The following is a 24,717-nucleotide window of genomic DNA, read 5'->3' on the forward strand; positions in this document are numbered from 1 at the left end:
CAAAAAGAACAATTCACAAAACTCAAGAGATGGGGAATTCATACCAGTCAGAGTGGAGAGGTCTCAGTGAATACAACAGCACTCAAGACAGATCACAAAAGGGCCACACCTTAGGTGTGTGGCAAAATTAACCCTGGAGTAAAGGCTAAACTAGAATTACTCTAAAACAGCTTAAATAAAGGCCTTGAATTGATCAAACTAATCTTAAAGCAAACTTACTGCTGTCTAGAACAAACCTCAACACTTTGTTAAGGAACACAACCAAATTCAGCACTGAACAACAGAAAGTTCATAAAGTATGACATTCAATTACTAGACAAATGGAGAAACAAAAATGTGACCCATAACCAGAAGAAAATCAATCAATAGAGGTTGAAAAATAACAGAAATGATGGAATTATTTTAAAGAGACCTAAAATGAGCTACTACAAATATGTTCATAGATATCATGGAAAACATGATAAGGAGAGAAATGTAAGAAATATTTTTTTAAACATGGAATTTCTGGGAAAGAGAAATATAACGTGTTAAATGAAAATTTCACTTTATGAGATGAACAGTACATTAGATCCTGCAGAAGAAATGATCAGTGATCATGAAGATACAGAATGACAAATTATCCAAAATGAAGCAGAGAGAAAAAAAAGATGAGTGAGTCAGTGAAAGAGAAAGGGGAGGGGAGGGGAGAAAGAAATAGAATATTGGTAACATTTGTAAAATATGAAAAAATCTAATGTTTTTATGTATGAATATTTGTGTTTCTATATATATACATGCATATATGTATACATACATGTGTACATACTCACACATAGTAGAGTGCCAGAAGAAAACAATGGGGGGGCAACAGAAAAAATATTTGAAGGGATAAAAGCCTAAAATTTTTCAAATTTGTTTAAGAAGCTCAATAAAGCCTGTGTGGGAAAAATATAAAGAAAACCACATCCATGCACATCCCAATAAAATAACTGAAAACTAGTGATAAGAAAAAAAATCTCAATAGTAACCACAGAAAAAGGAAACATTACATATCGAACATAAAGAACTATGACAGACTTCTTACTAGAAATTATGCATGCCAAATGACAAAGGCATGATATCTTTAAAGAGCCAACAGAACTATTGACCTAGAATTCTATATGCAATGAAAATATCCTTCGGAAATAAAGAAGAAATGATTTCTTTCCCTCAGAAAAACAAAAGCTATGATAATTCATTGACAGCAAATCTGCACTGCATGAAATGTCAAAGAAGTTTTTCAGGCACAGGCAAATGACACCAGATAGAAACTTGGACCTGGTAAAAGAAAAATAAAATGTTACAAATAGTAAGTTAGTTACAAATGATCACTAAGCAGATAATATAAAAGGCTTTTCTTTCTCATTAATTGATCTCTTTTATTTTTTTATATTTTTAATTTTTTTTTTTTTTTTTTTTTTTTGCGGTATGCAGGCCTCTCACTGCTGTGGCCTTTCCCGTTGCGAAGCACAGGCTCCGGACGCGCAGGCTCAGTGGCCATGGCTCATGGGCCCAGCCGCTCCGTGGCATGTGGGGGTCTTCCTGGACCGGGGCATGAACCCGTGTCCCCTGCATCGGCAGGCAGACTCTCAACCATTGCGCCACCAGGGAAGCCCAATTGATCTCTTTAAAAGATAATTGATTGTTTAATGAAGTAATAATAACAATGTATCAATATTTTAAATATATGTAGAAGCAAAATGTTTCACAACAATAGCACCAAGAACAAAAGCATATTGATATAAAGTTCATATATTCTATATAACATGGAATGATAGTATTTGAAAGTAGAATGTTGTAAGTTAAAGGTTAACATTATAAAACTTAGAACCACTAAAAAACAAAACAGAGAAGCATAGCTAATATGTCAATAGGAAATCCTAAAACATAATCAATTAACCTAAAAGAAGAGAACAAAAAGAAAAAGTACAGATGGGACAGAGAGAAATTAAAAAGCAACATGGTAGATTGAAATACAAACATATCAATGATTACAACTAATGTAAATGAACTTAATGCTCCAAATCAAAGGACAAGATTCTCAGACTGCATAAAAAAGCAAGACTGAATTATACGCTATCTACAAGAAACTCACACAAAATATAAAGGTGAGGACAGATTAAAAGTAAAGTGAATAGAAAAGAATGTACCATTCAAACATTAGTCAAAAAAAGTTGGAATGGTTGTGTTAATTTCAGACAAAGTAGACATCAAAACAATAAAACTGCCAGGGAAAATGCAGACATTTCCTAATGATAAAGGGTTCAGTTCATCAAAGCATCAAAGTAATCCAACTGAGTATGCACCTAACAACCGAGTTAAAAAATATATGAAGGAAAAATGACAGAATGGAAATGAAAAATAGAATAACAAACAATAAAAGTTAGAGATTTCAACACTCTTCTGTCAGTAAGCAATAGAGGAAGAAGAAAATCAATAGGGTTATAGAACACAAACGAGACTATCAACCAATTCAATCTACTTCACATTCATTTTAAGTGTGCATGAAAAAGCTACCAATATAAACTATATGCTGAGCCATAAAACAAGTTTCAAGAAATCAAAAAGAACTGACATTGAGACAAAGAAATTAAAAAAGAAATCAATAACAGAAAGGTATCTGGAAAATCACCAATTATTTTAATATTCAGCAGTACACTTCTAAATATACTATCGGTCAAAGAACTCATAAGGGAAATTATAAAATATTTTTAATTGAATGAAAATGCACACATAACACATCAAAATTTAGAGGATGCAGTTAAAACAGTGTATAGAGGGAAATTTATAGCTCTAAACACTTATTTTAGAAAATAAGAAAGATCTCAAATCAATACGGTGTTTCCATATTAAGAAACCAGGAAAAGAAGAATACACTAAACCCCCATAGCAATCAGGACAGAACTAATAAAGATAAGGGCAGAAATGAATGAAGTATAACATGGACAAACAGAGAAACAATGAAAACAAATTCTTTGAAGAGGTAAAACTTTAGACAGATCAAGAGAAAAGACAAACTACAGTATCAGGAATCAAAGACAGACACCACTACACATCTAGTCATTAAAAAGATAACAAAGAAATATGAATAACTTTATGCCAATAAATTTGACAACCTAGATAAACAAATTGCTTTAAGGACACAAATTACCAAGACAGATCAAGACATAATAGAACACTTATTAGCTCTAAATCATTTAAACAAACTGAATTTGTAATTAAAAACTTCTCATAAAGATAGCTTCAGGCTCAGATGGCTTCACTGATGAATTTTCTTAAAATTTAAGTAAAAAGTAATACCGGTCTACACAAATTCTTTCAAGAGGTAGAGGAAAGAGGAACATTTTATGTGGTTGATTAAAAAAAAAAAAAAAACACCAAAGACATTACAAGAAAAGTATAAACCAAAATCCTTTATGAACATGAATGCAAACATTCTTAATAAAATGTTACCAAACTAAATATAGCAATATGTAAAAAGAGTAATATAAAATGACCAAATGGGATTTATCACAGAAAAGGTAGATTGGTCTAACAATTGAAAATCAATCCACTATCTTGATAGAAAAAAAGATAATTATATGATCACATTGATAGAAGCAAAAAAAGCATTTGAGAAAACTCAACAACCATCCAGCAAGTTATAAAAAGAAATTTCCTCAATTAGATAAAGGGTACTTACTCAAAAACCATAGCTACAATTAGACTTAATGATGAAAGAAATAATGCATGCCATATGAGATTGGGAAAAAAAACAAAAATGCCCACTCAGCACATCTCTTTGCATCTCCTCAGTATCATACTGGAGATCTTAGCCAGTGCAATAAGGAAAACGAATGAATAAGTGAATGAATGAATGAATGGCATAGAGTTTGGAAATTAGAAAATAAAACTGCCATTATGTATAGACAGCATGATCATATATGTAGAAAATCATAAGGAATTCAGAATATCAAAATTACTTATTAATTTTAGCAAGCTCACAGGTTATAAGGATAATATATACAAATAAGGTATATTTCTATACTAGCAAATAGAAATTGAAACAAAAATAATATTTATAGTAACATCCCAGACATGAAATCACTTAGAGATAAATTTAACAAAATATGTACACTATTATACAGTGTAAATTAAAAAGTACTACTGAGAAAAATTGAAAAAGACCTGAATATATGGAGAGAGATTGTGTCCATGGATCAAAAGACTCAAGATGGTTAAGATGTCAGTTTCCCCCAAGCTGATTTATAGATTCAATGAAATCCCAGTATATTCTTTTGTAGAAGTTGACAGGCTTAATCTGAAATCTATATGGAAATTCAACACAACTAGAAGAGCAAAAACAATTTTGAAGACAAAGAATAAAGTTGAAGAACTTACACTGCCTAATTTCAAAATTTCTTATAAAGCTATGTAATAAAGACATTGAGGCACTGGTATTAGGATTAGAGAGATAACTGGAAAAGGGTAATGAGTCCAGAAATGGACTCACATATAGGTGATCAATCGTCTCTAGACAAAGGTACTGTATTAGCTTTCTAATGTTGTGCAACAAATTACCACAAAGTTAGAAGCTTAAAACAACATACATTTATTATCCCACAGCTTTTGTTAACTGGGTTCTCTGCTCAGAATCCTAAAAGGCTGCAATTAAAGTGTTGGCCATGGTCAAATATGAGGCTTGAAGTCCTCTTTCAAACTCACATAGTTGTTGGCAGAATTCATATCCCTGCAGTTGTGGAATCCATGGAAGCTTGCTTCTTTAAGTCCAGCAGGAGAGCTCTTTACAGAGAGGGCCCTACTCTCTCTCTTAAGGGCTTCTGCTTGATTAAATCAGGTTACCCAGGCTCTCCTTTTTGATTAACTCAAAATTAACAAATTTGGGACCTTAATTCCATCTGCAAAATTCCTCTACCTTTGTCACCTTCTGTTGGCTAGATGCAAGTTACAAGTTCCACTCCCATTCAAAAGGAAGGAATTGTACAAGGACATGACACATTAGTGGTCACCTTAGTGTGTATCTGTCACAGGTAGGAAGGTAACTCAATGGGGGAAAAGATAGCGTATTCAACAAATGATCCTGGACAACTGCACAGCCATAAGGAAAAAATAAAACTTCAATCCTTACATCACTCCATACACAAAAATTAACTCAAAAGGAGAATATAAAAGAAAGAATGTCCATATGTGTATAATTGAGTCACTTTGCTGTACAGCAGAGATTGGTACAATATTGTAAATCAACTATACTTCAATAAAAAATAAATTTAAAAAATAACTCAAAAGGAATTATAGACCTAAATATAAAAACAAAAACTAAAATTCTGAAGAAAACATGAGATAATCTATGCAACTATATAGTAGGCAAAATATGGTTTCCAGATTTAGCAAATAAAAATACAGGACTCCCATTAAATTTGAAATTTAGATAAACAATAAATAACATTTTGGCATACATATGTTACATTACATAGGACATACCAATATTTTAAAAAATCCACACATGGGGTATCAGTGGGCTCAGGTAGTTACATCGGACACAGACTATTCCAGGTGATTTTGAAATCATGACTGAGTCATGAGCTGCAGACTAGTTCCGTACTAGTTCTGTACTAGTATAATGTGTGATATTTCAAGAATAGTTTGCCATTTTTACCCCAAAATTGTATTAAAATCTGAGAAAAATTTTTAATTACACGATTTTTTACCTATAATAACTGAGTTACTGTAGTAATACTGTTTTAATCCTTTTTAAAAATAAATTTATTTCATGTATTTATTTTTGGGTGTGTTGGGTCTTCATTGCTGAGCAGGGCTTTCTCTAGTTGTGAAGAGCGGGGGCTACTCTTCGTCGCAGTGTGTGTGCTCCTCATTGCGGTGGCTTTTCTTGTTGTGGAACACAGGCTCTAGAACACACGGGCTTCAGGATTTGTGGCACACGGGCTCAGTAGTTGTGGCTCATAGGCTCTAGAGTACAGGCTCAATAGTTGTGGTGCACAGGCCTAGTTGCTCTGCAGCATGTGGGATCTTCCTGGACCAGGGCTCAAACCCATATCCCCTGCACTGGAAGGCGGATTCTTAACCACTGTGCCATGAGGGAAGTCACAATTCTGTTTTAATTCTTAATCAATCCTGTTTTTAAATTGTGATTTTATATTATTAGCTATATTAGGGAAGTAATATTTTACTTATTTATTTACAATTTTATTTTACATGTAGTGAAACAAGCTTCACTGGACTTTTTGGTCAAGAAAAGACATCCCTTTTTAAAAAAAAAATTGAACTATAGTTGATTGATTTACAATATTGTGTTAGTTTCAGGTATATAGCAAAGTATGGTCACATATATATTCTTTTTCAGATTCTTTTCCATTATAGGTTATTACAAGATGATGAATGTAGTTCCCTGTGTGATACAAAAAATGCTTGTTGTTTATTTTATATACAGTGAATGTATCTGTTAAACCTATACTCCTAATTTATCCCTCCCCCCCACCAAGACATCCCTTTTCTGAATACAGAAGTAGTTTATTACTATAAACCAAATGATGATGATGGAAGTGATTCTAAAGAAATAAAGGCCAAGGGGTCATACTAGCTATACTTCATACTAGTTTTACTTAGAAGTGTGATCCCTCATATACTGAGTTCAGTTTTGTGGCCATAAATGACAGTAAAGGGCTAAGACCACAGTGTGTTACCCACCAATATATTCTGGCTAAAGAAGCAATGAAATTATCAAAACTTAAGAAGCATTTACATACGTACATAAAGAAATAAGGGATTTTGAAATAAAGAGTACTGATCCAACAGAAGCAGTATACAATATTCACATATAATCATTAGTATTTTGTAGGCTTATAAGGTAGCAATTTGGTTTACTGAGAACACAAAGCCCATGTACAATTGTTGAAACATTAGTGAAAGACTGTATCAAAGATGTATGCATGATGTTGGGTAAATCTGTAGAAAAGAGAGTAGCTCAAGTACTCTTTTTACATGACACCACAGCTTGATGTGGCTATGCAGGAATTAGCTAGTAATATCAGAAACAACTCTGCAGAATAAAACTAGCAGTGTTTGTCATTGGAAGCTGAAGAATGGAAATATTCCACTAACATGGCAGTTTTTCTAGTACACATGCATTTTAAACATCATAATGATATGAAGAAAGAATAGCATTTTTTGGCTTCATTGCCAACAAACATAACCAATTCTGAGCAGTATAAAACTATGAAGGCTTACATTATCCATAAATGTCATTTGAAAGCACAGCAGCAATAGGAAAATATTCCGGACCATGAATCAAATTATAAATAAACATATTAATTCCTTCATCTAGAATGTTTTACTATTTAAAAAATCAGGTGAATTAAACAGTGTGCTTAGCAACTGTTAAAAATGTGGACTTTATAAGATGCTACCAGAAAACTACTAGAGCTAATCAATGAATTTGATAAAGTAGCAGGATACAAAATTAATGCACAGAAATCTCTGGCATTCCTACACACTAATGATGAAAAATCTGAAAGTGAAATTAAGAAAACACTCCCATTTATCATTGCAACAAAAAGAATAAAATATCTAGGAATAAACCTACCTAAGGAGACAAAAGACCTGTATGCAGAAAATTATAAGACACTGATGAAAGTAATTAAAGATGATACAAATAGATGGAGAGATATACCATGTTCTTGGATTGGAAGAATCAACATTGTGAAAATGACTCTACTATCCAAAGCAATCTACAGATTCAATGCGATCCCTATGAAACTACCACTGGCATTTTTCACAGAACTAGAACAAAAAATTTCACAATTTGTATGGAAACACAAAAGACCCCGAATAGCCAAAGCAATCTTGAGAATGAAAAATGGAGCTGGAGGAATCAGGCTCCCTGACTTCAGACTATACTACAAAGTTACAGTAATCAAGACAGTATGGTAGTGGCACAAAAACAGAAATATAGATCAACGGAACAGGATAGAAAGCCCAGAGATAAACCCACACACATATGGTCACCTTATCTTTGATAAATGAGGCAAGAATATACAGTGGAGAAAAGACAGCCTCTTCAATAAGTGGTGCTGGGAAAACTGGACAGGTACATGTAGAAATATGAGATTAGAACACTTCCTAACATCATACACAAAAATAAGCTCAAAATGGATTAAAGACCTAAATGTAAGGCCAGAGACTATCAAACTCTTAGAGGAAAACATAGGCAGAACAATCTATGACATAAATCACAGCAAGATCCTTTTTGACCCACCTCCTAGAGAAATGGAAATAAAAACAAAAATAAACAACTGGGACCTAATGAAACTTAAAAGCTTTTGCACAGCAAAGGATACCATAAACAAGACCAAAAGACAACCCTCAGAATGGGAGAAAATATTTGCAAATGAAGCAACTGACAAAGGATTAATCTCCAAAATTTACAAGCAGCTCATGCAGATCAATATCAAAGAAACAAACAACCCAATCCAAAAATGGTCAGAAGTCCTAAACAGACATTTCTCCAAAGAAGATATACAGATTGCCAATAAACACATGAAAGAATATGCAACATCATTAATCATTAGAGAAATGCAAATCAAAACTACAATGAGATATCATCTCACACTGGTCAGAATGGCCATCATCAAAAACTCTAGAAACAATAAATGCTGGAGAGGGTGTGGAGAAAAGGGAACCCTCTTGCACTGCTGGTGGGAATGTAAATTGATACAGCCACTATGGAGTACAGTATGGAGGTTCCTTAAAAAACTACAAATAGAGCTACCAGATGACCCAGCAATCCCACTACTGGGCATATACCATGAAAAAACCATAATTCAAAAAGAGTCATGTACTAAAATGTTCATTGCAGCTCTATTTACAATAGCCAGGACATGGAAGCAACCTAAGTGTCCATCAACAGATGAATGGATAAAGAAGATGTGGCACATATATACAATGGAATATTACTCAGCCATAAAAAGAAACGAAATTGAATTATTTGTAGTGAGGTGGATGGACCTGTGTGACAGACTAGGTGTCTGTCACACAGAGTGAAGTTAAGTCAGAAAGAGAAAAACAAATACCATATGCTAACACATATATATGGAAGCTAAGGAAAAAAAAAAGTCATGAAGAACCTAGGGGTAAGATGGGAATGGAGACGCAGACCTACTAGAGAATGGACTTGAGGATGTAGGGAGGGGGAAGGGTAGGCTGTGACAAAGTGAGAGAGTGGCATGGACATATATACACTACCAAACATAGAATAGATAGCTAGTGGGAAGTAGCCGCATAGCACAGGGAGATCAGCTCGGTGCTTTGTGACCACCTAGAGGGGTGGAATAGGGAGAGTGGGAGGGAGGGAGACACAAGAGGGAAGAGATAGGGGAACATGTATATATGTATAAGTGATTCACTTTGTTATAAACAGAAAGTAACACACCATTGTAAAGCAATTATACTCCAATAAAGATGTTAAAAAAAAAAAAACACATGACGTACAAAGAAACAGAATAAGAATGAATCTTACTTCACTCTGTATGACAGACTCCAGGTCCATCCACCTCACTACAATAACGCAGTTTCATTTATTTTTATGGTTGAGTAATATTCCATTGTATATATGTGCCACATCTTCTTTATCCATTCATCTGTTGATGGACACTTAGGTTGCTTCCATGTCCTGGCTACTGTAAATAGAGCTGCAAAGAACATTTTAGTACATGACTCGTTTTGAATTATGGTTTTCTCAGGATATATGCCCAGTAGTGGGATTGCTGGGTGGTATGGTAGCTCTATTTGTAGTTTTTTAAGGAACTCCATACTGTACTCCATAGTGGCTGTATCAATTTACATTCCCACCAGCAGTGCAAGAGGGTTCCCTTTTCTCCACACCCTCTCCAGCATTTATTGTTTCTAGAGTTTTTGATGATGGCCATTCTGACCAGTGTGAGATGATATCTCATTGTAGTTTTGATTTGCATTTCTCTAATGATTAATGATGTTGAGTATTCTTTCATGTGATTGTTGGCAATCTGTATATCTTCTTTGGAGAAATGTCTATTTAGGACTTCTGACCATTTTTGGATTGGGTTGTTTGTTTTTTGTTATTGAGCTGCATGAGTTGCTTATAAATTTTGGAGATTAATCCTTTGTCAGTTGCTTCATTTGCAAATATTTTCTCCCATTCTGAGGGTTGTCTTTTGGGCTTGTTTATGGTATCCTTTGCTGTGCAAAAGCTTTTAAGTTTCATTAGGTCCCAGTTGTTTATTTTTGTTTTTATTTCCATTTCTCTAGGAGGTGGGTCAGAAAGGATCTTGCTGTAATTTATGTCATAGAGTGTTCTGCCTATGTTTTCCTCTAAGAGTTTGATAGTGTCTGGCCTTACATTTAGGTCTCTAACCCATTTTGAGTTTACTTTTGTGTATGGTGTTAGGGAATATTGTAATTTCATACTTTTACATGTAGCTGTCCAGTTTTCCCAGCACCACTTATTGAAGAGGCTGTCTTTTCTCCACTGTATATTCTTGCCTCCTTTATCAAAGAGTGAAGTAAGTCAGAAGGAGAAAAACAAATACCGTATGCTAACACATATATATGGAACCTAAGAAAAAAAAATGTCATGAAGAGACTAGGCGTAGGATGGGAATAATATACAGACCTACTAGAGCATGGACTTGAAGATATGGGGAGGGGGAAGGATAAACTGTGATGAAGTGAGAGAGTGGCACGGACATATATACACTACCAAATGTAGGGTGGATAGCTAGTGGGAAGCAGCCACATGGCACACGGAGATCAGCTAGGTGGTTTGTGACCACCTAGAGGGGTGGGATAGGGAGGGTGGGAGGGAGGGAGATGCAGGAGGGAGATGTGAGAACATATGTATATGTATGACTGATTCACTTTGTTGTAAAGCAATTATACTCCAATAAAGATGTTTTTTAAAAAAGAAAAACATCAAAGCTAAGAAAAAGGTTAGAAAAAAAATAAAGAAGAATGAATCTTATTTAAAAATCTCATTAGAAAAAAAATACCAACCAGAAGAAATTATAGACTATTTTAAAAGTGGTGAATAGAAAACAAAAACACACTGCTAAGCCAGAACTGTATAAAAATTTCCTTTAAAATTGAAAGTGAAATAGATATTTTCACACAAACAAAAGATAGAAGAATTTATTACCAGATAATCTGTAGGGCCATAAACAAACAAACAACCATATATCTTCAGGTATAAATAAAATAATACTAAATGGAAATTTGGAAACAAACGAATAAAGACGTCTAGAAAATGGAAATATAAGCAATATTTTTTCATATTTAAAATTTACCTAAAACAAAGATAATGAGCCCAAGCTTTTCCCATGGGAGCCGCCAGGTTGAGAGGAGTGTAGTCTTCTCCTCTTGCTGTCATGGCATGTGCTCATCCACTGATATCAGTGTTCTCTTAAAAGGAGGAGTCATCTGGCATAAATGTCACTTTACCTGCTGTGTTCAAGCTCCTGCTCAACCAGATATTGTGAACTCTGTTCACATCAACTTGCACAAACACAGCAGACAGCCCTATGCTGTCAAAGAATTAGCAGGTCATCAAACCAGTGCTGAGTCTTTGGGTGCTGGCTAGGCTCTGGCTCAAGTTTCCAGGGTTCGAAGCAGTTGGACTGACTGTTCTGGCCAGGGTGCCCTTAGAAATATGTATCATGGGGGCTACATGTTTGTGCCAACCAGAACCTGGCAACATTGGCACTGCAGAGTGAACACAACATAGAAGTGACATGCCATCTGCTCTGCCCTGGATGCCTCAGCCTTATCAGCAATGGTTATGTCTAAAAGTCACTGTATTGAGGAAGTTCCTGAACTTCCTTTGGGGGCTGAAGATAAAGCTGAAGGCTACAAGAAGAACAAGGAGGCTGTTTTGCTTCTTAAGAAATTTAAGGCCTGGAATGATTTCAAAAAGGTCTATGGCTCACAGCAAATGAGAGCTGGCAAAGGCAAAATGAGAAACTGTGTCATATCCAGGGTAGGGAACCCTGCATAATCTATAATGAGGACAACGGTATCACTGAGGCCTTCAGAAACATCCCTGGAATTACTCTGCTTAGTGTAAGCAAACTGAACATCTTGCAACTTACTCCTGATGAGCACATGGGACATTTCTGCATTTGGACTGAAAGTACTTCCCACAAGTAAGATGATCTGTATGGCATTTGGCGTGAAGCTGCCTCCTTCAAGCGCAACTACAACCCTCCCATGTGCAAAATGCTCAAAACAGACCTTTGCAGAATCTTGAAAAGCCCAGAGATCCAAAGAGCCCTCAGAACACCACACAGATTTATCTGTGAGTCCAGAAGAATGCACTGAAAAACCTGAGAATCACACTGAAGCTAAACCCATATGCAAAGACCATGCACTGGATGGACATAATTCTTTTCTAGGAGAAGAACCACCAACTCTGGATGGATAAGGCAGCAGTAGCATTAGCAGCCATATCATATGAGGAAGGGGTTCCAGGCAAGAAGCTTGTGGTAGAGAAGAAAGGAAAGAAGGCTGATGGTGTTAAGAAGGCTTTTGTGGGGAAAAAGGCTGCAGTGACCAAAAAAATCACCAGCTGAAAAGAAGCCCACAGAAAAGAAACTCACCACAGAAGAAAAGAAGCCTGCTGCATAAACTTAAATTTGTGCATTCCATAAAGGTCAGATCATTTCGGACAGCTAATTCTGAGTAAAGACCTGATCAAAGAGGCAAAAAAGAAAAGAAAACAAACAAACAAAACAAACAAAAAAAATGAGCCCCAAGTAGAGATAATACTAAAACCGTTGACATATATACATTGCTATGTATGAAATAGATAACTAATGAGAACCTACTGTATAGCACAGGGAACTCTACTCAGTGCTCTGTGGTGACCTAAACGGGAAAGAAGGGGGGACATATGTATATATACAGCTGATTCACTTTGGTGTACAGAAGAAACTAATACAACATTATAAAGCAACTATACTCCAATAAAAATTAATTTTAAAAAAGGCAGGAAAAACTAAAGAAAAACTGAAAAATTGGTGAAAAATAGAAAATAAATTACAAGATGGTAGATTTAAACCCAACCATATTGGATAATTAATCAAGTGTAAAAGATATTAACACTTCAATAAAAAGCCAGGGATGTCAGACAGGATTATAAACCAAATCCAACTACATGCCAAACCCAACTATGAGAACACTACTTTAATTATAAAGACAAAGATAGGGAAAACTAGAAGGGTGGAAAAGAATATACTCTACAAATTCTAATTATAAGAAAGCTGGAGTGGCTATATTAATATCATACAAGGTATTTCAGAACAAGTAATATTATCAGGGATAAAGAAGCATGTTACAAAATGAAAGAACTTAATGCACCAAGAAGACATTACAATCCTAAATGCAAAGGCATCTGATAACTGAAATTCAAAATATGTGAAGGAAAGATAGAAATAAAAAGAAAAATAAATCCATAATCATATTTGGAGCTTTCAAGGCTCTCAGTTAATGACAGAAAAAACAGACCCCAAATCAGTAAGTATATAGAAGACCTGAACAAATACTATAAAAACATTGACCCTATTGCTATATATTGACTACTCCATCCAGTAATTATAGATTAGGTTAGTTTTACATGTGGATGAAATATTCAGCAAGATAGGTTGTATCACAGGATATAAAACAAGTCTCAATAATTTCAACATATTGAAATTGTGGAGACTCCATTTTCTGACACAGAGGAATTAAATTAGAAATAAATGTCAGAAAGCTATCTGAGAAATCTGCAAAAATTTGAAGTTAAGAAAAATTTATAAATGATTATAAACTGTTCAAAGAGGAAACCACAAAGGGAATTAGAAAATATTTAAAAAAAAAAAAAAAAAGCACAACATAAGAAAGTGTGGGATGCAGGTAAAGGAGTTCTCAGAGGGAGATTTATAACATTAAATGTTTATAACTTTAAATGTTTAAAGTGTAAATTTGTAACTTTAAATGAAAAGAATAAAGTCCAAAACCAATGATCTAAATGTCAATCTTGGAAGTTAGAAAAAGAAATGCAAATTAAAACAAATAAATAGAAGGAAAAATTAACATAAGGCCAGAAATAAATGATACAGAAAACAAACAATAGAGAAAATCTAATAAAAGCTGTTTTGTTAAAAAATCAATAAGATTGATCAAGGAAAAAAAGATACAAATCATCAAAATAAAAAATGAAAAAGGGGCACACAGATGCAATACCACAGACATTATCAAGTTGAAAAAGGAATATTATGAACAACTTCATGCTACTTTTATGACAACTTATGAAATGTACAAATCCCTTAAAAGACAGAAATTACCAAGACTGACTGAAGACAAAAGAGAACATATTAATACCTCCATGTCAATTAAAGAAATTATAATATCACAAAGATAGAAAATAGAAAAAGGAAGAAACAATTTCCAATTCATTTAGTGAAGCCAGAATTACCTTAACACCAAACCAGATAAAACTACTAGGAAAAAAAAAACACCTACAAATAACCTCACAAAACATAGATGATGTTAAAATGTTGGGGAAAACAAGAAAAATAAGACAATGCAGAGATAACCAAATGGTCAGTTGCTCCTTGCCAACTGCTGCCACAGTCTCCACACACAATCACTGTCAGCTGTAAACAAATTAAGCCCAGTGGTTTACAGGTGTTCATAGTCATAACACAAAAATGAACCTTCCTTCAGAAATGTAGCATTTAAAAGTTCTGAGGTGGAACTAAGAAAGATAAAAACCAGAATAAAGTGTACTGCTTGCTACCTTATGCTCCACTCCAATGCAGATTTTAAGTAGTCTCCTACTGGTATGAAAAAATATGATAACCATCTGCGTTTAAATGTTAGCAGTGGTATTCAAAGAATGTATTAGAACTCACTTGTTTACTATTAAAGTCGTACAGCAACATGATCAAATTATTTGCCTGATGGACTATGGCAACTTTATCCTAAGCCAGTAGAATATGTATGACGGCTTAGATTTTCATAATCTTAACATAACTCTCATCTCCCTAACCAACAACTACTTAATAATTTAATGAGAATAAAACCACAGTAAGATAATCTCTATTTCTTACATTCAGATTAAAAATATAAAATGACAGAAGTAAAGGAGTAAACTTGGAATTCCAACGTCTCCAGATTCCTTAAACTGCCACGTGATGACAATACTGTGTACCAAGCAAACGCATAAAGTATGTTTTAAGAGATTTTCCACTGGAAAATATATGCAATTTAACATTCAAAGGTCTTTAATTTCCCACTGCATTATTAAATAGCAGCCTTTGCTCAAGGCACTTTGCCATCTAAACAGAAGACAGCAACAGAAACAACCCATCAGTCCCTGTGCAGTGAAGTTCTCTTAAGACTGCAGTACCACCCTGAGACTTTAGCCACCTTTTATTTTAAAGCCGTCATCCTAAAATTTTAATAGGGAGTACAGTGGGTGATAGAGGATCTAAATCGGGGCTCACTCCTAGTAAATTCTCATTATTATATGAATTTTGAAAAATTAAAATTATATCCTCTATCTATACTCCATTAATAAATTTAACCAGAAATTCTATACAATCAGAAGAGAAATTGGCAATTCTTATACTCCTGAGTGTCAACAGTAGCTCTGACCTCAATTTCACTGAAGCACACACCTGGGTGGGTCTCTGCCAGGTCAAGTGCCAACTAAATTTTTCAATTAAAAAAAAAAGCATTTAAGGAACGTTAAATGCTAACACTAACTGCTGCAAGGTAACTTTCAGGAAATTATCTTAACACCAAAACAAACACAAAGAAATCCTACCAAATACTTTTTAGAAACTTTAAAATGCCATCTCTAGAGTCAGAAGTTGGTAGTTGGTAGTTGTGTTAGGGACATTTTTCCTCCTTAAAAAGAAGTTATACAACAGGTTTCATTACAGGAATGTATTGATTGAAACTAGTTTCACTACCACTAATGTTCTGCTTAATTTTAAAGATAACATAATACTGAACAGAATAATGTGTTCTATTAATAACATTTTATTGAAACAGTAGACTGATTTATTGCATGTTTGTCCAAATAAACACCCAGTTCATCTGCCATAAATCTTCTTGAGTCTAAACAGAAGGCTGAGATGCAACTTGATAAAAATAAAAAGTTATCATAAAACATAATGAAAAATCCAATTTGAAAATTAAACAGTGCACTGCCCAGCTTCATGCTTTGTTTAGGGTCTGAAGCTTGCAATAAAGATGAAAGAATTGCTCTAGTTTACTTAAAATGGCTATTGTGAGCCTTCATTTGGGAAAAACTATAAAAATAATTAAAATCTGTTAGAGGAAGTCTGGCCATTTAGTTTCTGAGGCAATTCACTCTAATCGCATTGCTCGTACACTTTAAGATAAAATAGCTTATTTTTAATTTAAAGATACTTTTTTTTTTTTTGGTACGCGGGCCTCTCACTGTTGTGGCCTCTCCCGTTGCGCGGAGCACAGGCTCCGGACGCGCAGGCTCAGCGGCCATGGCTCACGGGCCCAGCCGCTCCGCGGCATGTGGGATCTTCCCGGACCGGGGCATGAACCCGTGTCCCCTGCATCGGCAGGCGGATTCTCAACCACTGCGCCACCAGGGAAGCCCTAAAGATACTTTTTAACTTGAACTTTATTTTATGGGGGTGAGAGAGGGCCGAACTTAACAGGCTTGTGTTCACGGAGTAAAATACTTCTCCCTGGAGCTTTAAGTTTGCAGTGAGTCTACTCAGACCCATTCTGGTGGTGTACGTACACACAGGAGTGTACATGTACAACAGCTATGTCGCAGGTGATATGTGAGAGGATGCCAACAGAGCATTCCTCTGAGAACAGTGATCCACATGCCACCTGGAAGGCAACATTTGCATTTCACAGCCAAGAGATGAGACTGTGTTCTACTACATATTCTATATAAACTTAGTCCTTTATCTGTAGCTGATCTGCCTCATGTAGAAAGTTGTTAAAAATCTCTTCTATATTATTTACCATTTTGAAAAATTATTGTTTTCTAAATTTATGTGTCGCTTCTCGATATTAGGAAGCCTAACTTGTCCTGTAATCTTTCAAATTAATTTTGAAAAAGAAGTTATTTAACTATCTTAAAGAAATAGAAATATTTGCTACACAAGTTTAAAAGTAGGATTATAGAAACTGCAATATATTGACTTCAGTACAGTTAGATGTAAGAGTTCTATATTTAAAGCACCAGAATTTATTAACCAAGACTCAACAGTGCAATTATATACTCCAGCTTACAGAATACCCGCCACCTGGGTAAATCCTTCATCTACTGTATAACATATCATAATTCATTAAACAGTCCCTTATTGATGGAAGCTTAGATATTGTGCTGACCACTGACCCATGGCTTACTCCACTCTCCATTTAATTATAAAATGTGGGAATACAGACTCCCTTCTATTAGCCAGAGCTCTGGATGTCAATTAGGTTCTGCTTATTTCACATAATTTGGGGGGTCTTCTTTGTCTCTGCTGGCAAGGACAATGGTGAAAACATGAGAATTCTCTCCAGCATTAACAAAATAGGGAACATTTTTCAGTTTTTTGGGTAAGAAGCAGCAGTGTGGCAGCAGTGGAAGCACCAATGGTTTGTTGACCTGGTTTCCTAACCCTTTGGTCTCACTGGTGGGAATCTATTCTGTGGTTTCCTGGATGTCCAGAGACCAGTGCAGCAGCAGTAGATGCTTTGTTCCGGATTCCAGCATAGCTCCAGTGATGGTCTCAGAGCATTATGCCCTGAGTATATTAGTTCTATATTGTTCTGAAGTCACCAACCAAAGTCCAACATAAAATCACTTCTTAGGCCCTTCCAAAGCTTTTACTCCTAGTATAAAATTCCTTCTTCTTTAAAATACCTTGAATGGTTTCTGTTTCCCACACTGAACTCTGACTGACAATTCTTTTGCTATTACTAACAATGAATTCTTTTTTCTTTCTGAATTAAGATACAATTTATGTACAATATGATTCATCCTTAAGTCTATGGTTTTTCAAGTTTTAAGAAATGAGTACAGTCGGGTAAGCACCATAATAATGAAGAAAGTTCCATCATACCAAAAAAAAACTCATGCTTTGTAATCAGCCCTAAAAATTCTTGATTTGCTTCTGTCTCTGTAGTTTTCCTCTTCAGGAATGTCATATAAATGGACTCACACTTTGAGTCTCGCTTCTTTCACTTGGCATAATGCGTTGGAGATTCAGGTATGTAGTGTGTATGTTAACATTCCGTTCCTTTTTTTTTGCTGAGTAGGGCCATGTGGATTGTTTCCAGTTTTTAAGGAATATGAATAAAGCCACTGTAAATACATATAGATTTTCATGTGAATATAGGTCTTCATTTCACTTGGCTAAAAATCTAGGAGGTAATCCTGGTAAAAAGTGGATCTGAACTAGGGTGGAAGCAGTGAAGGTGGTAAGCAATGGTATTAGTTGGGATATGTTTAGAATGGGCTGGATTTGGTGATGGATTGGCTCTGGGGGTGAGAGAGAAAGAAAAGTGTCAGTTATGACTTCAAAGATTTTTCCTGAGAAACAGAAAGAATAGGAATGCCATTTACTGAGCTAGGCAGATGAGAGAGTTACAGGTTTGGAAGGGAAATCAAGAGTTCAATTTTAGTCACACTAATTTTGAGATGTTAGTGGACAGACCCAGTATATGTTTACTGTTCGCTTCATTAGATTGAAACGCTTTAGGGTAAAATCTGTATCTTTTACTGATATACAATTTTCCACAATAGTAAGGGAATGGATTAGAAGGTTTGCGGGTGTTTTTCACCCCTAGAATTCTGCAGTGAGAATCAGGCTGTCACAGGTATAAATTTACAAGTGCACTAAGTTTCTTGTATTCCACAAATGTCTACTTAAACAGTCCCTATAATTTAGGTAAATATGGCATCACTCTGCAACAGCTTCAAACCAGAATTTTTAAAGCAAAGAAATACCATTTTCTGGAGAACATGAAGCAATTTCATGGTTAGGGAATTTTTTATGTTGAATTTTCCATTTTTTGTTTCCATCATTTATTGCTATACCTCTATCCTCTTTTTGGTCAGAACAAACAGCTTTAGTTCCTTAGATCTTAGTGTGGCATGATTTCAAATGACAGCATCATTTTAACTGAGTTCCAAGGCTAACATGGTGTTTTAGCTTTGATGTTGCCCCCATAATCAGAAAGGGATCCCCAAAAGCTCAACCAACATTACTTCTTATCCTTCCATAGTATATACAATGCTTAACCTCCATCACTTTCCCTTTAGTGGATCTGCAACCCCAGGCAATGGAGACTCAAGCAGTTAAGTCCCCATGTGATCCAAGCTAACTACAGATCTAGTGGAAGTTGAGGGGACCAAATTCTGGCACTAGAATGAAATATGTTATAGTAACAACAGAAAAATTCCTCATTAAAAAACCCACAAAATGGTACAACTCCTTTCAAGATATCTTTAGTCTTTCAACAATAGGCAAAATTATGACAGTAGCCCAGTATTTCTGATGTTTTCCAAGATTCTGTACTCTATTCACCAAGTGTACTTTCTTCAAATGCCTCTTTGCCCAGATAAACATGATAAGCTTTTCTTTATTCTTTTCAATACCTAAGACCTCTTCATTACTATTTATATTTTAGCTGCCCTAATCTTTATGACTAACAACTTCTAAATAAATACTCTATCAGTTAGTAAATGAGTAAGGAAAGAGAAATCCATTAGCTTAAATAAATTAGGTGTTTTCTTTTTCTTGTAATGAAGCCTCTGGAAGAACACAGTCTGCAGCTGTTACAGCAGTGTCAAAATGTCATCAGGACTTCAGTTCCTTCTATATTTTTGTTCAGACATGGACTTGCCACCTTCTGCTCACAAAATGGCTATTCAGTCTCCAACATCAGGTCAGCATTCCATAGAGCAAAGCTTCTCAATCTGGCTTCTTGACATTTGGACAAGATGCTTTGTTGTGGGAGACTGTCCTGTACCCTGTAGGATGTTTAGCAATACCCACGGCCTCCACCTGCTAGATGCTGCTAGCAACTGTCAGTTGTAAAAACCAAAGATGTCTCCAGACATTGCCAAATTTCCCTTGGGGGTCAAAATCATCCCTGGTTGAGAACCGCCGCCATAGGGGAAAAAGAGACTGGACAAAGGATGAAAAGAGGCATAAAATTGAGTGTAGCAAACAGTGGAGCCTGCTACACTCCCACCCCACCCTTACCCCCGGGCTCTCTTAAGGGAGTTTCTTAGAAACCCCATGGCACAAATTCTACTTACATCTCACTGGCCAGAACTGGATCCCAGTGCCACCCCATCTGCAAAAGAGGCTGGGTAATGCGGGTTTTATCCTGTGACACTGTTACTCTCAATAAGACTGGCATTCAGTTAAGAAGGAATAGGGGAAGAATAGATAATAGGTAGGCAACTAGCATTCTCTGTGACAGAAAATGTTTCAGTACTTTATTTGCAAGACAATTTTGTGCAAACTGACATTCTTGAGCATATCCTTGTAAAGGCTCCCAAGATTTTAAAAAGAAAGTTTACCTTGATTTGTGTCTTATATAAAAGACTTACTCTTTTTTGGCAGAGGCTGCCTTTTCCCTAAAGAATTGGTTATTCTAAAAAAAAAAAAAAAAAAAAAGAATTGGTTATTCTTTCTGGCTTTTTGTACGAAATCGTTTTCTTCTTTCTCGACATAAGTTAGGTTTTAAGGCTCTGTTCATTTTTTCCCCCAATCTTTCTTTTTTCTTTCTGTTTTAAAAGTTGAAAAATATCTATTGATCTATCTTTAAGTCTACTGACTTTTTTTTTTTTCTGTCACTCCACTATGCTGATGAGCCCACCCTGTGAATTTTTTATTTCAGATACTGTATTTTTTTGGTTCCAAAATTTCCATTTGGTTGTTTTTAATAGTTTCTATTTCTCTACTGAGAAATTAATTTAAAGTGTTTACACTTATGCCACAGAGAATTGCTATAAAAGCTTCTTCAAAGTCTTTCCCTGATAATTTCAAAATCTGGGTGACCCTGGGGTTGGCATCTGTCTTTTCCTTTGAGAATTGTTTATAATTTCCTTTTTCTTTTTTTTTGTAGGTAGCATAATTTTGAATCATACCCAGGACATTTTAATGTTATGCAGTATTAACTGTCAGTCCTTTGATCTTTTATAATCTGCTAGAGAATTTGTTTGTCTGTTTTAGCAGGCAATCAGGTCAGTTAGGTTCAGACCACAAGTTCTTCCTCACCTCCTCTGAGAAGTGGTTCTAACTGAAGGCCAGTTCTCAAAGACTGCGGTATGCTGCTGTGGGTTTGTCTGACACATGCACAAACTAGTACTTGTGCTGGTTATACACAAAATGAGGGGACACCCTCCCCAGCTCTCTTTTTTTCTAAGATGTCCTCCTTAGTCTTCACCACAGACACCCCTTTTTGGGTTATCTGGCAGGAAAGACAGGGTTTCTCTTGTAGCACTTCTACTATAGCTGCAGCCTTGCAACTGGGTCTGTCTTCGGAGCAAAGCTGGGAAAGGTAGAAAAAACATAAAGATCCTCCCGCCCATACTATTAAATGCAGGACCCATTTTCTTGATTTCTCTGGATAGAAAAATGAGGTTTCTATCAGAGTTTTAACTGCCAGAGCCACTGTTGCCCAGCTCCATAACTGGGGGCAAAGCCATGGGAAAAAAGAAACAAAACAAAATAAAACACTAGGAAACTCACCCCAAACTAGTTGCCCCTCCAGGTTTTAATTTCCCAGCACCAACTGTCTGCTTTTGATTATTTATGTAGTTGCTTTTGTATTTTGTCCAGAGTTTTTAGTTCTAATCAGCAGGAAAGGTAGGCTATAGGGGGCTTACCTCAACGAGGCAGGAGTATAAACTTTCTAAAATGTCTTTTATGAGTCACAGAAGTATAAGCTTCTATGAAAGTCATAGGAACTAGCTGCACAAATCACAAAACCTTAATAAGTAAATAACAAAAAATAAAGAGAAATTAAATACATTCATTCTTAAATCAAGTGTTAAAATAAAACAATAATCAGGATGAAAAAGGAATTTTTCATAGCCAAGAGTCTGAACTAATAAAGTCCGACTGTCAATGGGTCAATCTGGTTATGGAGAAAGAGACCAAAATACTTCTATTATTCTTCCTTTTAAGGCAACTTTTTGGGAGAGGGAGTGAGGGGAGAAGGGGACAAGCCTAATAAGAAGCAAGGCACTTAATACTGCAAAGTCAAAGCATCATCCAGGAACCCTAGAGTGGCTTCCTCCTTTATGAATGTCTTACAGCGTCACAGACATAACAGGAAAGCAAAGCCAGTGTGTATGCCCAGGTTAGACACAGGCAGTGCTCGAACAGATAGAAATGTCTAACTCTAGACATAGGAGTTTTCTCCTAAAACCTTGCCAAGATAATGCATGCTATCTTCAGCCTCTTGGTATAGTTAAGGATGGATGAAATACATATTATAGTCTCTCTTGGAATTAGAAACAACATTAAAGAGTACAGCAAATTAAAGAGGGTACTTCAGAGAAAATTCTTGAGCTTTTCTCAATCTGCAATGTTAATGCCAGAACTCTAAAACAAAAACACCTCCCCTTTCTCCTGCTCCCCACTATTTAATTACTTTTTCTTGGTAAGGGTTGGTATACTAACTAGAAACCTTAAGCTGTGGCAAGATGTTTATTGTTTCATGTTACCTTCTCATAGCTTTAAAGAAAAAATAACCCAAATATGTATTTTCTTTCTGTTTTTAAAGTTTAGAGCCCTTTTAACAGACTCAGCAATCAATGAGAACAAATATAAACATTCTCATCTACCCCAATAACAACCAAACAACTGTCTTAGAATCCTGTTCCACATCACTATAGCCATAACTAATTGACCTTCAGCAAGTTACTTACTCTCCCTGACCTCCATAGAAGAGGATAATGATGGTGCTTACCTCATAAGGTTAAGGGATGAGAATTAAATATGTCAATATATATAAAGAGTATAAAATAGTATCTAGTAGACAGTATGTGCTATATAACTATTGGCTATCATTGTTGCTGTTATTAAAATAGTATGAGTCTAACAAGGTGGAAAAATGGGAAAAGAATGGATTTTAGAGTCATTTGATAATGTGCCCAACACTCACTGTGTAACCTTGGGCCAGTTACTTAGCCTTAGAAAAGTTATTTCATCCTTTGTGAAAAGGAGTAAATAACTACTTATGGCAGTTTGAGGATTAATAAAAGACACTTTGTAAAACAAATTGCACACAGAAGCAATCGATAAATAATAGTAATTATTATTATCACAATCACCCAGCTTCTCCCCAAACAATAAGGAATTGTTCTGCCCTCTGTAGAAATCACACATTTTACTTTGAGTTCTTCAAGAGAAACCAGAAAGATGCAACTTTTCTTGCATTGAAAACCACTAGACAAGGGAGAACTTTCCTTCATTCCAAAACAGGAGAAGTAGGAGAAACGTGTATTTAACTAAAGTTTTTGCCAAATCCAATCCTCTGACAAAAGAATGATTCTCTTGTTAGAGGTCTAGGTCAGAACATATCAACAAAACAGTTTCATCATTATGCACTTTTCATTTTAAGAGCAGTCACTTCATGTTGTTGCTTTACTAATGTATCAGTGATTCTTCTGTACTGGAATGGTTTTTTATTTGACACTTGTAAAAATAAAACTAGACCTTAGATTAAAGTTGGTGAATTAAATAGTAGAGGAATGGTAGGAAAGGAATACAAAAAGGTATAGACATACTGAGAAAAAAATTGGAAAAGATACCAACAAAACTTTGGTTGCTAGAAAGCAGGTGGATGAATCAGTAACTGATTTAGCATGAACAAAGCAGAAACCTCACTCAGAAGCAGGCTAACTGTTAGTAGCTCAGGAATGGGAAACACTGGGTATTATCAAAAATGAGAGTAGAAGTGAGGCTGAAAAGAGAAGGACTGGTTGAAAATCTCTTTAAGGAGACATTAAGTTTTAGGAGGAGAGGAGTTTTTTAGAGTTCACTCAACAGAAACCCACTGTGAACTTTCCTATACATCTTAAAGCACATCAGGGACAGGCATAGAAAAATAACAGTATGAATTTACTCCACTCATGAATGTCTGTCAAATGAATGAATGTATCCATGTATTGTCATGAGTTGAATTCTATAACTCAAATTAAGTAGGTTTATTTCTTATAAACTACTATATGGTATAAACCTTCTTGATATGGAAAGTTTATAAATGGACTCATAAACTATATAACTAACACCCCTTAGTCTATTTTTGTCCCACTAACTGATTTGACGTTGATATTGCTGTTTCCCACAATTGTCTTAATTATCCCATCATGGAGTTATAGCTTCAGCTTTCCTTTTTAAATCTATTTTCTATATTATTTGGAAAGTAATCAATAAACACAGAACTAGAAATACTGACAGTTAAAGGAGGAAATAAAATGAAAAATAAAAACATCTCCGTTCCCTACTACCAATCTCACTCCTCAGAGGTAAACTTTCTTCTCTATTTCTGACTTTAGTTATTCAGTGTAACCTCCAAAACTTTAAATTATATGTTTAGACCTCTATTTCTTCTGTAATTACAGTTACAGATTTGTTAAGGAAAATCCAGTATTTTCCT

The 24,717-nt window shown here is 35.3% G+C and overlaps 1 protein-coding gene and 1 pseudogene across 1 annotated transcript in view; one reads left to right on the forward strand and one right to left on the reverse strand.

The window, feature by feature from the left end:
- KIAA1328 (KIAA1328 ortholog) overlaps window positions 1–24,717 on the reverse strand; it is a 358,322-nt gene that overhangs the window by 157,243 nt on the left and 176,362 nt on the right. The window lies entirely within an intron of this gene.
- LOC131742940 (large ribosomal subunit protein uL4 pseudogene) lies at window positions 11,397–12,687 on the forward strand (annotated as a pseudogene).

Source organism: Kogia breviceps, chromosome 15 (genome assembly GCF_026419965.1).
Source record: "Kogia breviceps isolate mKogBre1 chromosome 15, mKogBre1 haplotype 1, whole genome shotgun sequence".
NCBI classification, from domain to species: domain Eukaryota; kingdom Metazoa; phylum Chordata; class Mammalia; order Artiodactyla; family Physeteridae; genus Kogia; species Kogia breviceps.